Below are 17,757 nucleotides of genomic sequence, written 5' to 3' on the forward strand. Positions count from 1 at the left end.
CTGAAGAATCAGACGAGGACGATATTAATATGACGTATTTGTCAGAGGATCACGTTCGAATCGGAGACTTTGACGAAGAGGAAATACACGGAACCAATTCAATTGATAACCAATCATAATCAAAGAAGACAAGCACAAACACACAGCACGAACAAACTGATAGCCCACATACGAGAAATCCGTATGAAACCTATCCGCTCGAAGATCCGAACCAAACTGAGAACCTTCCCACCGACTCTATACCCTTCTCGCCTGAAGAGTTAGCCGAATCTCCGAGTATACATGTAACTGACGCACTAGTTCACGCATCCGATTCGCCCACGGAACAAATTAAGAAACAAGAGTTAGAAAAGAAGTCCGCTGAAACCTTTCGGACTATGCTAACCCGAAGTCGAGCTAAGCAAAAAACCGGGATTATAGATGAAGAACTTATAGGCGCAAGAAAGCGGCGACGACCGCCGAAGCCTTTATCTGAGGATACCGATGACAGTGACGCTGAACTGCCAATGATTATTACAAAAAATTCACAGAACACCGACCTTCAAACCAAAAGGAAAAATTTAATTGAGTCTAGAGATGCCCATTTTTTACGCAGGGATAATTTGCTATATTTTACAGATATCTCAGGAAATCCTATCGATGCCGGTGCTAAAAAGTTATTCGAGAGACAAGAAATACCAAAATTGGCAGATTTATCGGTTAACGTACCTAAATTAATAAAGAAGACTAAAGATATCACATCATTCTCCCCATCAGCGAAGATCTGACCGAAGGATACCGACAATGATATTAATCAATTAATAAGCAAAGCAGCTATCAACTTACGGAAAATAACTGAAGAATTGAATCTTGCGAACATCAGTATCGCTATAAATGAACACATATTAAATGTACCTTGGAATGACATTAAAACAAAATTTCAAATAGCATTTTCAGGCTCCAACACAAGAATAATTATTTGTAAAGGGCTAATCAAATATCTGCCAAAAGGTATACGAAAAGCTATACTCCAAGAGATGCATTGCACTCCAGTGGGAGGACATAGAGGAGTAGCAAAAACTTACAATCGAATCCGCCAAAATTACTACTGGGAGAACATGAAAGAAGAAATCCGACGATACATTCAACAATGCTTGCAGTGTCAATTAAAAAAATTGGTTCGAGTAAAGACAAAATAACCCATGATAATAACCGATATCCCAGGATGGACACTCGACAAAATAGCAATGGACATCGTAGGACCGCTGCCTCGTACTAAAACAGGTAACGAATATATACTCACAATGCAAGATCAATTAAGCAAATTCTGCCTAGCTGTGCCGTTACCTAACCAAACCGCTGCTACAATAGCCGACAAATTTGTGAAGAGATTTATCACCATTTTTGGACCACCCAAGGCTGTACTTACGGACCAAGGCAGAAACTTCATTAGTGATTTAATGAGGAAATTGGCCAGATACTACAGAATACGAAAATTTCGCACCACCGCCTTTCATCCTCAATCAAACGGCTCAATCGAAAGATCTCATCACGCATTGGGAGAATACCTGAAACAATACGCCAGCGACGAAAAAGAATGGGACGAATGGGTAGACTTAGCTATCCAAAATTATAACACTAGCATACACGAAGGAAATAAACATACGCCATACGAATTAGTTTTCGGAAGACCTGCACGAATACCTTCAAACGAATCACTACTTGAAGACGACAAAATTAGGACATACGACAATTATCTGATACAATTATTTACTAGATTACATTACATTCAAACAAGAGTAAATAATAATTTAGCAGAAGCCAAAGAAAAATAAAAAATTCGTTTCGATAAAAAAATTAATCCCCAGATATTTAAACCCGGAGATCAGATATTTTTGTTAAAAGAAACCAAACCTGGGAAATTTGGAGATCAATATACGAGACCGCACGAAGTATTAGAAATAGTAAATAGAAACAATAGCAAAATCAAACTGAGGAAAAACAGTCGTATCGTACATCCGAACAGACTTCGAATTTCTTATATTACCCCAACTCCAAAAGCAAGCTGAAACACCTGGAAAATTTTCAACACTCATTACTCAAGTAATTACAACTTTCAGATGTATCGCAGATTCAGCTCAATCATCTTCTTTCTATACCTACTACATCTTCCGATTGGCAAGGGAATAATCGGATATGGCTCTGCTTCTTCAAACATCACCACTGTATCACTTTTGACCATTGAAGAATGTGAAATACCACCACAAAAAGTCAATTCCACCAAGTTAAAACTCCAACTATTACAAGCCAATGATTTTCATTTTGTAATGGTAAGACAATGCAAGATGGAAATAGACCGTATCGTGAAAAGATGTGGAATGCACTCTCATACTATGGAGGTAACAAATGGCAAATACAAACGCATATACAAGGTGCACGATTTATCTGAAGACATTGAAATATCTCGAGAACTATGCATTGGATAAAAAAAGTGGTTAATGAAAGTTGTTAGTCTCGAAGGGAGACATCCAATGATACCAAACTTGACCTCCCACCCCACCCCCTGGGAGTGGGGGTTGGGGGCAACTTTGAGATCTTAAATGGAAACCCCCATTTTTTATTGCAGATACGGATTCTACGCCACAAAATACGTAAATTTTGTCCGAAACTTTTTTTTTATTCGTGATAGATGGCGCTGTAATCGCAAAAAATTATATTTTCCGTAATTCTCCAGAAATGATCATTGGATTGAGAAATAAAAAATACCTGTTCAATATTTTTAAAGAACATAATAAAAGTTATCCCCCCTATCCTCTCGGGGTAGGGTGGGTGATAACGTTCAAATCTTAAATGGGGACCCACATTTTTCATTGCAGAATTAGATTGTACGTGAAATTTTTATTGAAACAATTTTTTTCATTCGTGATAGATAGCGTTGAATTTTTCCGAGAAACTACTTTTAGCGTTACACAGGAACAACGACAAGGACGTAGTAGTTTTATGTTCCCTTCGGGTGCTTTTTTAATGTGAATCCCCTTGCCTCTCACAGATCGGGGTGCTTTTTTTATGTGAGTCCCCTTGCCTCTCACTGTTCAATTAATTAGAGTAAGTGTTCGAAATTTTTACCTTCAACTTCAATACACTTATTGATCCTTTTTTCAAATGACTGTACACAGGATAGAAGGATATCTGCGGGAGTTTCAGCGCAAGCGTTTCTTATGCGTTCTACCATGTTTTCACGAGTTGTTGGCACTTGTTGATAAACCTTATCTTTTAGATAACTCCAGAGAAAGAAATCCGGCGATGTCAAATCAGGCGACCTAGCAGGCCAATTAATCGGGCCACCTCTGTCAATCCACCGATCATTGTAATCACGGTCTAATACTTCCCGTGCTATTGAGTTATGCGCTGGGCAACCGTCATGCTGAAACCACATACTTTGTCGAACGTTCAAGGCAACATCATCAAGTAGTGGTGGTAGTTCCTCTTCCAGGAAATTTCGATATTTGATTCCATTCAAATTACCTTCAATAAAATAAGAATCAATGAGTCTGTTCCCTATGATTCCACACCAAACGTTAACCGACCAAGGACGTTGATGTTCAATTTGTCGTAACCAGTGGGGATTTTCTACACTCCAGTAATGCATATTATGTCAATTAACGCCACCATGATTTGTGAATGTAGACTCATCTGAAAATAGTACATTAGCAATGAAATTGGGGTTCGTTTGCATTTGTTGAAGTGCCCATTCACAAAACACCACTCGATTATGAAAATAATCGCCATGAAGTTCTTGACGCAGTGAAATGTGATATGGGTGATACTTATGACGATGCAATATTCTGCGAATACTATCTCCGGAAATTCCGAAATCGCGATGTAATTGCCGAGTGCTTACCTGTGGGTTGTGGTGAACAGCTGCTAGCACAGCTATTTCATTAACTTCTCCTGTAACAGTTGTTCTTCGTTTTCCTTTTTTTAGTTTGTACGCTGCCATCCGAGATAAAGGCAGTCACAACTTTGTAGAAAAAAGAACGTGAGCGAATTGTTTGGAAAACGCTTAGCATACAAGGCAACAGCATCGTCCTACATTCACTATAAATCAGAATCATTTCAATTTTTTCTTTTACGGTTGCAGAATTCATTTTCCATTTGCAATTCTGTTCAAAGAATGAAGGGTAGACATGCAGGTAATAAAAACTAGTCAAGTAAAATGAAATTGTTAGAGATGCTTTCAGTTCCAATTCTGAAAGAAAAGTGAGCTCTGACCGCATTGCACTGCCTTTTATAATAAGCCGTAGTTCGCCATACACCCACAGTGGCGCGTCGAGCAGTTCCCTCTTCGATTCGGGTTCCCATTTGAGATTTGAACGTTACCACCCACCCTACCCCGAGAGAATGGGGGGGTAATAACTTTTATTATGTTCTTTAAAAATATTGAACAGGTATTTTTTATTTCTCAATCCAGTGATCATTTCTGGAGAATTGCGGAAAATATAATTTTTTGCGATTACAGCGCCATCTATCACGAATCAAAAAAAAAGTTTCGGACAAAATTTACGTATTTTGTGGCGTAGAATCCGTATCTGCAATAAAAATGGGGGTTTCCATTTAAGATTTCAAAGTTGTCCCCAACCCCCACCCCCAGGGGGTGGGGTGGGAGGTCGAGTTTGGTATCATTGGATATCCCCCTTCGAGGCTAACAACCTTCATTAACCACTTTTTTTATCCAATGCATAGTTCTCGAGATATTTCAATGTCTTCAGATAAATCGTGCACCCTGTATACAGGAAACACCTCGTCAAGCATGTTTACATATGCATTGGTATGGTACAGCTAGAATAGGAACCACATATATGACAGGACTGAAAATTAACCAAACCATAAGTAGGCTGTAACGAGGAGTTTCACCCCCGTTACCATCGTGTGACGGCGACCACCGATCGTCACACGATCGCGAGAAATCATCGCTAAGCGCCCGGCAACACCTACGCCGCGGCAACCCGCCAGACCGCCGGAAAAACCCGAATTCTGCGAAGCGGTCGGGGAAGATCGGTCCCCCCAGAAAGGGGTAATTCGCAGAAATCGCATGCGCGACTTTCCGGGAAATCGGAAGGAACTAATCCCCCGATTATCGGCCACCGATCGTCGAGAGGAATTTAGGGTATAAAACCCGCTCTCGACGAGAGATCGTGGCAGACCGTGAGAGACAGTGAGTCCACCAGATCAGCTACCAAGGAGAGCTCCAGCGAGAATCGTGAAGAGAAGTCTACGAGAAGGCAAGGCATCCGCCGGTGAATAAAGCTTCCACACCGTACCGAACCACCGGGAACTTTTACAAGACCCGGCAGCCGAGCCTCGTCGGCCGATCAGGCATCGCGACTTTACCGTACTTGTCCGTCTGTGTCGGCAGCAGTTAGCCACCGGCACAGAATATCTCTAAGTCTCCGTTCGCGAATTTACCGTATTCGTCCGTCTGTATCGGCAGCAGTTAGCCACCGGCACAGAATATCTCTAAGTATCCGTTCGCGAATTCACCGTATTCGTCCGTCTGTGTCGGCAGCAGTTAGCCACCGACACCGAATAATTCTAAGTATCTGTTCGCGAGATTACCGTATTCGTCCGTCTGTGTCGGCAGCAGTTAGCCACCGGCACAGAATATTTCTAAGTATCCGTTCGCGGATTTATACCGTATTCGTCCGTCTGTGTCGGCAGCAGTTAGCCACCGGCACAGAATATTTCTAAGTCTCTGTTCACGAATTTACCGTATTCGTCCGTCTGTGTCGGCAGCAGTTAGCCACCGACACAGAATATTTCTAAGTATCTGTTTCCCAACGAACGGCAGCAGTTAGCCGCCGTTCCGCGATTTCTAAGTGTACGTCCGTCTGTGTCGGCAGCAGTTAGCCACCGGCACAGAATATTTCTAAGTATCTGTTCGCGAATTTACCGTGCCCGTCCGTCTGTGTCGGCAGCAGTTAACCACCGACACAGAATATTTCTAAGTATCTGTTTTCGAACGAACGGCAGCAGTTAGCCGCCGTTCCGCGATTTCTAAGTGCTCGTCCGTCTGTGTCGGCAGCAGTTAGCCACCGACATAGAATAATTTCTAAGTTCTGTTCGTGAATATAAGTGCTCGTCCGTCTGTGTCGGCAGCAGTTAGCCACCGACACGGAAGATTTCTAAGTATCCGTTCGCGAATTTACCGTTTTCGTCCGTCTGTGTCGGCAGCAGTTAGCCACCGGCACAGAATATTTCTAAGTATCCGTTCGCGGATTTACCGTATTCGTCCGTCTGTGTCGGCAGCACTTAGCCACCGGCACAGAATATTTCTAGGTATCTGTTCGCGGATTTATACGTGCTCGTCCGTCTGTGTCGGCGACCGTGGCCACCGACATCGAATATTTTCTAAGTTCCTGTGCGTGGATACCAGTGCTCGTTCGTCCGTGTCGGCAGCAGTTAGCCACCGACATAGAATAATTTCGAAATTCTGTTCGTGAATATAAGTGCTCGTCCGTCTGTGTCGGCAGCAGTTAGCCACCGACACAGAATATTTCTAAGTATCTTTTCGCGGATTCATACGTGCTCGTCCGTCTGTGTCGGCAGCAGTTAGCCACCGGCACAGGATATTTCTAAGTATCTGTTCGCCGATTTACAAGTGTTCGTCCGTCTGCATCGGCGGCCGTTGGCCACCGACGTAGAATATTCCCGAAGCATCGGTTCACGGAATTATCAGTGCTTGTCCGACTTTGTGACCGTGGTACGCTGCCCGGAATAAACCACCTCCCGCTTATCCAAAGAACAGCTGGCGTAAGTCGCCCTCAACAGGACTCGTGGCCGAGGACGTCGGACCGCCAAGAGGCCGCGGAACATCCCCTCTGATCCCGCGGATAGGGGACCATCCTTGCGGCTACGCAGGAAGCACGGGCACCAAGGAACGGACATCGCCGACGCCACACCGGGCCAGCGAGCCGCCCACATACACTTATATATATATATTTATTATATAGCATCGAACGTCTTTTAAATAAACGGGGCGCCTTGCGGGACGCACCCAACTTGTTAATACAGAAACGCTGAACACACATTTCTTCCGAGAAGCTACCTTGAATTAGCCCTTCACCCGAGTAACGCACCGACGCGGCGGCGAGCGAGGCGTCGCGGAAGCGACGAGCCGGGCGCGACGGTGGGGCGACCGATCGCACCGAACCCCGCGGGCGTTACCGTTACAAGGCCAGCAACTTTGGTAGGAAAAGTCGGGAACGACGGTGCGTGTTACGAAAGCGCTTTTACTGACGAGTTTATGGGAGCTGGACAAGCGTCGTGATATTAGCAAATATAAGAATCACACTGCAAGAATATCTAGCCACTGTGAAGATCAACAATAATCAAGTTATACTCCGATCAGGAACTCACTGTGAACTAAAATCAGGTTACTGTACCGACATTGTGGGAGGTAACACCTATTTGGATGGCATCCTCGATGATTCGTGCAAAGGAAGCAGCTACGGAGTTTTATTCGGTAGATATGCGATCAAAATGCAGGACAGCAATGAAGCCGAATCTCAAACAGTTTATTCCATCTCTACACAAGATACTACCTTTGCACTAGCAAGTAGAGGCGAGGTAAAGGCTTGCGGTTATCCCTTGGTAAAAACTGGGCATCCGAAACTATTCATCTTTGAAACTTTTACTGACCTGAGCATCTTTAAAAGGGTACACAACCCGACAAACACAGACATCTTCACATACATGAATTCTAAATTTGTGTATGTGGAAAAACATTTCCGCACACAACTAAACCAGCTTTACAGGAATATATTGTATCAGCAATGTTATCTCGAGCAAAAATGTTACAGAACGCTCTAGTAATAGCAACTCAATCTCCAGATATATTTGCATATCATTTCATGAAAGCACCGGGTTACACTTTGATATTAGAGAAGTAATACACATCATTAAATGTGTACCAGTGGAAGTTCAAGTAGCTAGGATGCTCAACTGCTACACTCAACTTCCGGTGACAAGAGGAAACAAAACTTATTATTTAGCACCACAAACTCACTTACTGCTTCGTCAAGGAACACAGATCAACTGCAATCCCTTAGCACCTGTGATGTACCAATTAGGAGAAGCTTGGTATAAAATGATGCCAAATTCGATAGAATCCATCTCACTAACTATCTTGAAACGTATGACTAAGCCCGAATGGATATATTTATATCCAGCAGAACGACCTTCTATTCTTAATACCCTTGCAAGAGGCATGATGGGACAATCTGCAACTATCCACGGCGGTTCAATCACGAATCTCCTAGACGAAGCATCGATAGAAAAAATAGCTAGTTCAACGTGAAACCGAATCTGGGGTCGATTCTTGACCTTCGGTAATATCAGCGCTGGCATATTCGGTATATTTGTAATTTTTAGAATAATCAAGCTGATACTGGATACAGTATTACATGGAGTTGCCCTATACAACGTATATGGTTGCTCCGCATATTTAGTAGGAGCACTCTGGGATTCTTTGACACAATTATTACTTCTAATTGGCGGAAAGAAGATCGCCAACCAAAGTAAAGACTCCACTGAGTTACAAGCACTCAATGTCGAGTCTAATCAACCTCCTGCAACTACTTTACAGCCTCCTTCTACCAACCAGACTAAAAATCTACGTCTTCATCCTTCTCTCTCACAAGAGGAGACTACTACATATTCCTTCAATCTTAATTCCCAAAACTAAAATTCGATTAATCTTACAAAATTATCTTTACATATTATTCTAGGAAATGGCCATAAAGAATATCGACACCAATCTGCTATCCCGCGGACAATTAACAATCTACATTACGAAATTGGAATCGCCCACCTTAATGTGGGTGCAGTTAAAACATAACCTGGCAGATATCATGGATTTACAAGCTGAAATCGCCTGGAAATGTACAGACACCCAAATAGGTACACCATGTGGCCAAGGGATGTATTAGTCGGGGCACTGGTCGCTGTGCAAGACGACGACGAGTGGTACAGGGGAGAGATCACTGCGTTGTCAGGACATTCAGCAGTAATCACGCTAGGTGATTGGGGACGGACACTGAAAAAACCAGTGACGCACCTGCGTCACCTGCCGAACCAATTTCCCCTGATGCCGTGGCAAACCATTGCAGTGGGCCTTCGCGGTTTAAGACCAATAGAATCCGCAGTTTATTAGCCTAAAACCACGAGAGAAATCACCAGATTACTCGCGGAAGGGCAAAGCGGGATAATGAAAATAAGGAAACCAGTAGGAGGAAAAGCAGCCGACGTGGACTTATACCTGGCGCGAGCCAGTATCATCGGCTACAAGGAATCCAAGCAACAATTGGTGGCGATCGGCTAGGCGATAGAGACTGAAGAATTACGCCGCCCCTTCCCCTCCATTTAGGACACCACTTAATCAAATCTAGAGATAAGTTTCATAATGATAATCCTAAAGATAATCATATACATAATCATAGGATAAGTACACACACATATATAAGAAATATCAGGTGTAGTAAAAAGAAATCCATTATTTTTGCATGAAATTGAAGGCTTTAATTACTATAGTTAGAATGATCCGATTTAGGTCAAATATGCGCCGTTTTGTTCGATAACTTGTTGCCATTTTGACGGTAATTTCATTATGCCTCTCTCATAGAAGCCCTCGTCCCTATTGGCAAAAAATTGAGACAGTCGATTTTCACAAGCCTCTCTTGAAGCGAATTTTTCACCAGCAAAATTGTTCGCCATGGACAGGAACAGATGGTAATCACTTGTTGCCAGGTCCGGACTATAAGGTGGATGCATAAGAACCTCCCAACCAAGCTCCCGGAGCTTCTGGCGAGTCACTATCGATGTGTGTGGCCTGGCGTTGTCCTGATGGAACACAATTCCTCTCCTATTGGTCAAAGCTGGCCGCTTCTGGGCGATTGCTTCCTTCAGACGGTCCAATTGTTGACAGTACAGTTCCGAGTTAAGAGTTTTGCAGTAGGGGAGCAGCTCATAGTAGATAATTCCCTGCCAATCCCATCAAACACACAGCAAAACCTTCCTGGCCGTCAATCCTGGCTTGGCCACCGTTTCTGCCGGCTCACTGTGATTCGATCACGACCGTTTTCGCTTGACGTTGTCGTAAGTAATCCACTTTTCATCACCAGTGACCAACCGCTTCAGAAATGGGTCGATTTTGTTGCGATTCAGCAGCGATTCGCAGATGGAAATTCGGTCCATGAGGTTTTTTTTCGTTAACTCGTGTGGCACCCATACATCGAGCTTCTTTTTGTATCCAGCCTTATTCAAATGGTTCCAAACGATATTTGTGCAATCTTTAGCTCTTGGGCAATCGAAACAGTGCTTACATGACGGTCGGACTCGACAATGTCCATGATTTTATCGATATTTGCGACAATTGGCCTTCCAGTGCGTGGTGCATCTTTGACATCGAAATTACCGGAACGGAATCGACGAAATCAAAATTGCGCGTGATTGGCTGTTACAGTATCAGGACCATAAACACTATTCACATTTTCAGCCGCCTGGCTTGCGTTTTCGCCTTTATCGAAGAAAAACTGTAAAATATAGCGTATATTCTCTTTGCTAATGTCCATCTTTGACGCGCGCTCAAACAAAACTGAGTCAACTAATCACAAAACTGTCACAAAAGTTTTTTTAATACGAAATCTCATCTTTCTAACGCCATCTAGTGGAACCCGATCGGACTTATACAACGCGAGATACAGATAACTAAAGCCATCTATTGGAAAAATAATGGATTTCTTTTTACTACACCTGATATATATATAAATATACATGTACTTTTAAAAAGAAAATAATTATAACAACGAATTTTATTTTTTTTCTCGTTATAATATCTATAAAATCTTAAACTATAGGTAGCAAAATTTTAAGACGAAAGGAAATTTAAAGGTTACTTTCTACCTTTCCTCCTAAAAAAAAAAAACTCTTATCTAACACATTAGAAGGACGAAAGAAAAGAAGGAAGAGGATTCGGAGGTTGCCTTCTATCTTTCCTCCTTCTAACCCCAAAAATTACATTACACACACAAACACATTTATATCTCAGCTAATAACTTTCAAAAAAGGACGAAGGAAAAGAAGGAAGAGATGGAAGTCACTTTCTATCTTCCCTCCTTTTAATTATATTCTAATCAATCTATGGATATAGCAACTAAAACTGCGTAGTATGTAAGCTTTGACACTCCACTAGCAAATGTTGGCTACCCCCAACATTTGTCTAAGGTGGGGGGTGTTACGTCCTGCGGACTCCGCGTACTTCGAATTCGTTGTCAAGTAGGGCGGATTGCATTTTATATTATACGACCAAATGTTCATGTTCCGCGACCTTCCGAGAACAATGACGTCACTCACACAGGTTTCTCTTTTTTTCTCTCTGCTTTAATCACCGGAGTTTCCTCTATTTCCGTCGGAAAAGATCCGCTGAGTCATTTTGGCCATATATTTCCTCTCCAAATAACCTGAAATAACTTCCCGTCCGGAGCAATAATTTTCTTTGAAGACGGAACGACCAGACAATCTTTCATGCTGTTATATGATATTACTAACCTTCGATCTTCGGAAACTCATGCTTTCCCATGTTATTTATAAATTCTTATCGCGCACAACCTCTGACTAATCCTAGAGGAAACCTTACCTTGAAATCTTTTACATTTTTTCTTTGTTCACGCAAGAGAAATCCATCATGGATACCCCCACCCCTTGGGGGGAGTGGGGGTTATGTCGGACTCCTACCGACTAAATCCCTGCGGGATGTCTACCCGTCGGACCGTTGTGAGGGGAGTCAGGGAAACTGCTCCCGCATTCCCTTCCCAACACCCCGGCCCCAGGGCTCTAAACTAAGAGCCCCTCGCCCCGTGTACCGCACCCCCGCTTCCCCTTTCAGGGAATTAGTGGGAGGACGCGATCCCCGGTGTGTTGCCCCGCCGGTTGGCCTTCTGTCGCCTAGGAGGAAGGGGACATTCACCCTTCCCCTTATCACCCCTCTCCCTATGAATCCTACGGAGAATCGGGGAGGTGGGCCCAGCTCAACTGGGTGATTCACCTCCTCTTTTCCCTACCTGTCCGATCAGTCGGGGGAGGAGGATGGGCCCGACCCATCACTCCCCCCCGACTGACGGAGTCAGGCCCGAGGCGGCCGAGGGAGGCGCCGACCCGTATTGATCAGCGGCCTCTCCTAGGCCGATGCCACCTCGGGCCCGCTATGGATCCCCCCCGGGGAGCGCCGGCCTCGTCGTCTTCTGCGACGACGTACCCCGGACCGACGCTCCCACTCGGCGGCCTCCTTCAGGGACATCACGTCCTTGCTGAAGATGGCTGCCGCCTCCCAGGCTTCCTCGCTCCCGCACATAGCCCGGACTAGGTGCGGGAGCGAGAGCTCCCCCTCTCGGCAATCCACCGCCCCGGCCAGGACACGGCGCTGCTCGTCCCATGCCGCACAAGCGGCCAGGGTATGCTGCGCCGTGTCCATAGGCTCAGGGCAGTAGTGGCATCGAGCGGTGGGCTCCTTCCTTCCTTATCCGGTGCAGATACCTCCCGAAGCAACCATGCCCCGTCAGTATCTGCATCAGATGGAAGGACATTCCACGTCCCCGCCTGCCTGACACGTCGGGCAGGCAGGGGCGGACAGCCTCGGCCGTTGCGAGCCCGGACCCTCGGGGGTCGGCTAAGACGCCTTCCCAACTCTCCAGGGTCCGGCCTCTGGCCTGGGTCTTCAGGGCCTTCAGGCCGTCAGCTCCCCCGCCTCGCGGAGCTCCTTTACCCTCCAGTAGAGGATTCACTGTTCCTCAGTTAGGAGCTCCACGCGCGGGGAACCGGCCAGGGTGGTCGCCGCCATATACGACACGGTGCGGAACCCCCGGATCGCCCTGATCAGCAGCGGCCTTAGTGCCTGCCGTAGCAGACGCTTGGCCGCCGCGTTGACCTGCAATTGGGTCGCCCATATAGGTGCCCCGTACAGGGCGATCGAGAGCCGCACCGACGTACAGGCGGCGAGCCCGCCATCCTGGGTCCCCTTGGGCGCGCAGCAGGCTGGTAACTGCCGTCCCCGCTTTGCGCACCCTGGAGGCCAGTTGCCTGAAATAAGGCCCGAATCTCCATCGGCTATCCAGCGTCAGGCCGAGATACTTGATCGTCGGCCCGACGCGGACGTGGACGCCATCGACCAGGACCCGGGTCTCCGGCGGCGCCCCCCGACTGCCGTCGTGAAAGTACACGGCTTCAGTCTTGAGGGGCGCCACCTTGAGACCCAGGTCCCCGATGGTACCCACCACCGATACCACTGCCGCCTCCGCTCGGAGGCGGGCATCCCCCCAGTTCTCCCCTTCGGGCACCACTAATGTGTCGTTTGCGTAGCAGACGACGTGGCAGCCGTCGGGGAGTGGAGTTCGAAGCACCCGATCGAACGCGATGTCCTATAGCAGAGGGCCGAGTACCGACCCCCGCGGGACACCGCGATCCATCGTGCGCCAGCCCTGGACCCCGCCCTCTTTAGTGAAGGCGAGGTCCCTGCCCCCGAAGTAGGTCGACAGAATCCGCCAGAGATAGATGGGCACCCCGTGATGTACGAGGGCCCGTCCAATCTCCGGCCAGGGCAAGGTATTGAAGGCGTTTGTTATGTCTAACGACACCGCCAGCAACACCCCGCCCCTCCTCTCCACGACCACCCGGGTCAGGTCCCGGACCCACTGGATGGCATCCAGTGTGGACCGTCCGGGCCTGAACCCATATTGGCGGTCGTGGAGGTTCGGCCCCTCCAAGGACAGATGCTGGACGAGGCGGTCGGCAATGATGCGCTCAAGCATCTTGCCCGCTTCGTCCAGCAGGCATATCGGCCTATAGGCCGACGCACTCCCGGGTGCTTTGCCCTCCTTAGGAAGGAGGACCAATTTGGCCCTCCTCCACTCTGGGAGGAATACATCCTCCCTCAGGCACCCGGTCATGACCCTGCGCATGGTCGTGGACAGGTTTCCTTCGGCCAAAGCGAGAGCCCAGGCGCAGCCCGGAATCGCATCGGGGCCAGAGGCTTTCCCCTTGCCACCGAGCTTTTTCCTGGCCCTGGTGAGCTCCTCTGGAGTGACCTCCAGGCCCTCTTCCCACTCTCCTTGAAATCTTTTACTGCCATAGATACCCGATCCTTTATCATATTTATCTAAGAACTCCACTAAAACCCCACCTCCGAAAAGTTTGCAACAAAATCCTATACCCATATTTGGACATAAACTTTGGAGCCTGACGCAACTTCCCAAACCCCACCTGTCGACCGTGGTGACGTTTTTGGTAAAATGAAAAGGCTATACCACTTCTACTTTTCCTCTCGACCGACCCGCAGCCAGGACAGAGTCTTCTCTCCAATACCCCTTCAGGGTCTCTTAATAACCAAGCCTGCTAGTGAGGCAGATCAGAGTTCTTCAGTTGTCAATTCTTCTGTGCAACGATTTCGTGCATCCTTGAGACATTGCGAGAGATCCTGCTGAAACCAGTTTCTCGTTCTTGGCGTAAACTTGGGTCCATCCTCACAAAAACGCAACAATTACTCTTTTCATTGTCGACTGGCATCATAGAACCAGCAGTAAGTTATTTATACTTTCTTTTGCCTGAGTAACCCCTGTCTCTTCATTTTCTTCTTTTCTTCTCTCTCTTTTCTTTTCCTTTCCTTTGCTTCTCTTTTTCTAGTCCCTTGGCATTCCGCCTTAATTATTAAATCAGGTGCCAGTGGCCAATCTTTTCGATCACAGTCGGACATAACGAGCACGGAATTTTGCTCAGACCGCGATTGTTTATACATATATATATACCTACATATTATAAAAGCTTATAAATTTTATTTCATTGTGACTATCCGTCTAATTACTAATAAAATAAGTTGTTTGTAATTGTAAGCCAATCACGTTTTCCAAATAATTATTCTGAACCAAAAAATTCTCCCTTCCCTCAACTGTCGCTCACGGTCCTATCCCAAGTAAAAGGATTCAGTTCCTTGACCTAAATAAAGGACCATCGACGTACATCCGCGCCAGATAAAGGGGTCATTTCGATTCTTGATCTGCACCGCAGACTTGCGAGTACGTCGGAGCTTGCGAAAGCAAGCGTCAAGTTGCGTTCCTCCTCCAGGACGTAACAGCACATTTGAAATAATGTTTTATTAAGCGTCGTATAATTCTCTCCAAGACCACCAACTGAAAATGTTTAGTACGTTCTGTAAGGCATAATTTTTCATGTGATTATTACATCGAAAAGTATTATTCAATTTTTGCAGAGAAGGCATGTCATCGTAATTGGTGTCCACGGTCCTAATGATCATGTTGCTACTCACATTATCATTTAGAAAGTGTAACAACCATTCCCGCTTCTCATGCCCCTTTACATACACAAGTTGAGATGCGACATCTTCAAGCTCGCCATACATATCACCCACCACAGCTGTAGTAATCAAATGTTTAGCTCTGCAGTATTTGATTGAGATTTCTATCTTCCCATCATAATCCATGATGATTAACCAGTAGGCTCTCGATTTGTCTGATCTTGTGAGCAGATGCCATGGCATCGGACTAGTGAAGGTGTAGTGTGAAAGAATAGTTCCATTCTTCAGTATCGCCGCTTCTTTTACAATAAATCTCTTTCCAACCATGCACCCTTGTAGATTCACAAAAGTCGGCACATCCATAATGAAATATTCTTCGACACGTCCGGGAGAGAAACGTTATTTATAGCACTTTGTTGCATGTATTATTCTTTTCTCGTACATACTTCCTGATGTTAGTTAAGTTTGCGCACCATGTTGGTTAGCGGGCTGTATTCAACTACACGATCATGCAGGATGCGACAATATGCGGTAGTATTCGCCGGTATATTCTCCTCACACTCAAATTCTATGCGCACATCAACAGTTGCACTCTTGATGGACTCATTTTGACGCAAGCAATCGATAACCACGAAAGGGCCTAGCCACCGAAAGTCGGTAATTTCTAACCATACCTCAGCATTGTCGCATCCATAATACGATTTACGAAAACATCTATACATATCGTAAAGTACGGCATATTTATTTTTTGCAAAGTCCATATTCGTCGTACGGATAACACTCTGAATTCAGATAGAGCTTCACGATCAATTTGCAGTCATTGAAACGAGTTATATTTTCCGACATGACATTCTTCCGACCAGTCTGCAGCGCAAAGATAACGTATCGAGGTTTCTCCAAATTAGTAGCAGTTTTGACGGACCACAGGTGTTTGGTCGTGCTTTGCAGTAGAGGAAATTCATACAAATCCCACGAGCGGAAACATATTCAAGTATCGTCCGTTCTCCAAAGTTTGCAGCATGGAAAGTTTATTGATATCGTTCATGATTACGTGAGGCATTCGCCATTGTATCTTGAATAGCTCAATCTTAGGATCCAGTGCTGAAGATCGTAGTAAACTTTTGTTGTCGCTGCGCGATCGTAATAGAATCAATTCGTGACGCGCGTTAGTCACTATACGCTTGTAGTTTTCACAGAATCCTAGCAACACACTGAGCGGTACACAAAAGTTGAAGTACCCATCCAGCGAAATAGTGTCAGTCGTATCCCACGCGGCATTTTTCATGATGGCATTTTTGTCTGAAGATATCGATACATAGTTTTTGAGCGTTGAAGTTATTCCCACGTTTCTGTTACGATCAATCTTCACACCATCCTGTTCATAACGGATCTCATCAAACATGAATGCAACGCAATTATATCCCAACGTTACAGTCGCACCATCGACTGCACTTGTTTCGTCACCTTCCTCTCGACATAGAAATAACTCTCGCATAGCAATATGTATAAATCCTGCTGCTGTATGGGTATTCGTATCTCGTCGCTATATCCAAATGTTGTGTTAGCGTATAGATTGTATGTATGTATCTCAATTTTGACGATGCGCTCGTCAAAGACCAGTTCACTCCCAATGTTCAAAATGTCAATCATCTTTCTCAATCGTTTCGTATGATGAATCCCAAAGACTTCAAAAATTCAACGTTCAACGCGCTGAATTTCTTTCGAACGAGGGATTTTGTATTGTTAATCACGCGTCTCGTAAAAAATATATTTCCAGCTTGTTTCACCTGTTCCACTTGATTCACCACAAACATTTCATAGATTATGTTTATTATCGTCGCCGTCGTACGTGCAATCTAACGGTAATATCTTCTCCTCGAAAATCGAGCGATTGTCCTTCTTGATTAATTACACGCATCGTTAAATCTGTAATGCTTCGTACGATGATTGGCAGGTAAATGACATGTGTCGGTGTTTCCGATATCTTATATCTTGGTAGCACTTTAGACGAGAATTCATGTATCGTATGTACACGCATACTGTTACTGTACGCATCACTGACAACGCTGCATTCTATACGAATGATATTCACGTTGATAATCTTAATCGGTGCGTCCGATTCGTACCATCGGTGCGGTTCTAATATACGACTCGATGAGAATCCTAAAAGCGAGCCAATGTTGTTTGGTTTGTTTAAATTTATTCTATAATCACATTTTATTTCACTCTTCATCATATTATTGGCACGAATTATTATAGGATATTCATTCTCGTCATCTCTATACGAATTATTTTTGGAACACACTACTTTTGAAGAATGTGGAATTGCAATTTTAGATATTCGTATATGGCGCGCAATTCGTACGATCCTTCAGGAATCGTAATTTCTTCATCGTTGACACCATAGTAAAATTTATTAT

This window comes from Harpegnathos saltator, unplaced genomic scaffold (genome assembly GCF_003227715.2).
Source record: "Harpegnathos saltator strain DR-91 unplaced genomic scaffold, Hsal_v8.6 scaffold775, whole genome shotgun sequence".
Taxonomy (NCBI): Eukaryota; Metazoa; Arthropoda; class Insecta; order Hymenoptera; family Formicidae; genus Harpegnathos; species Harpegnathos saltator.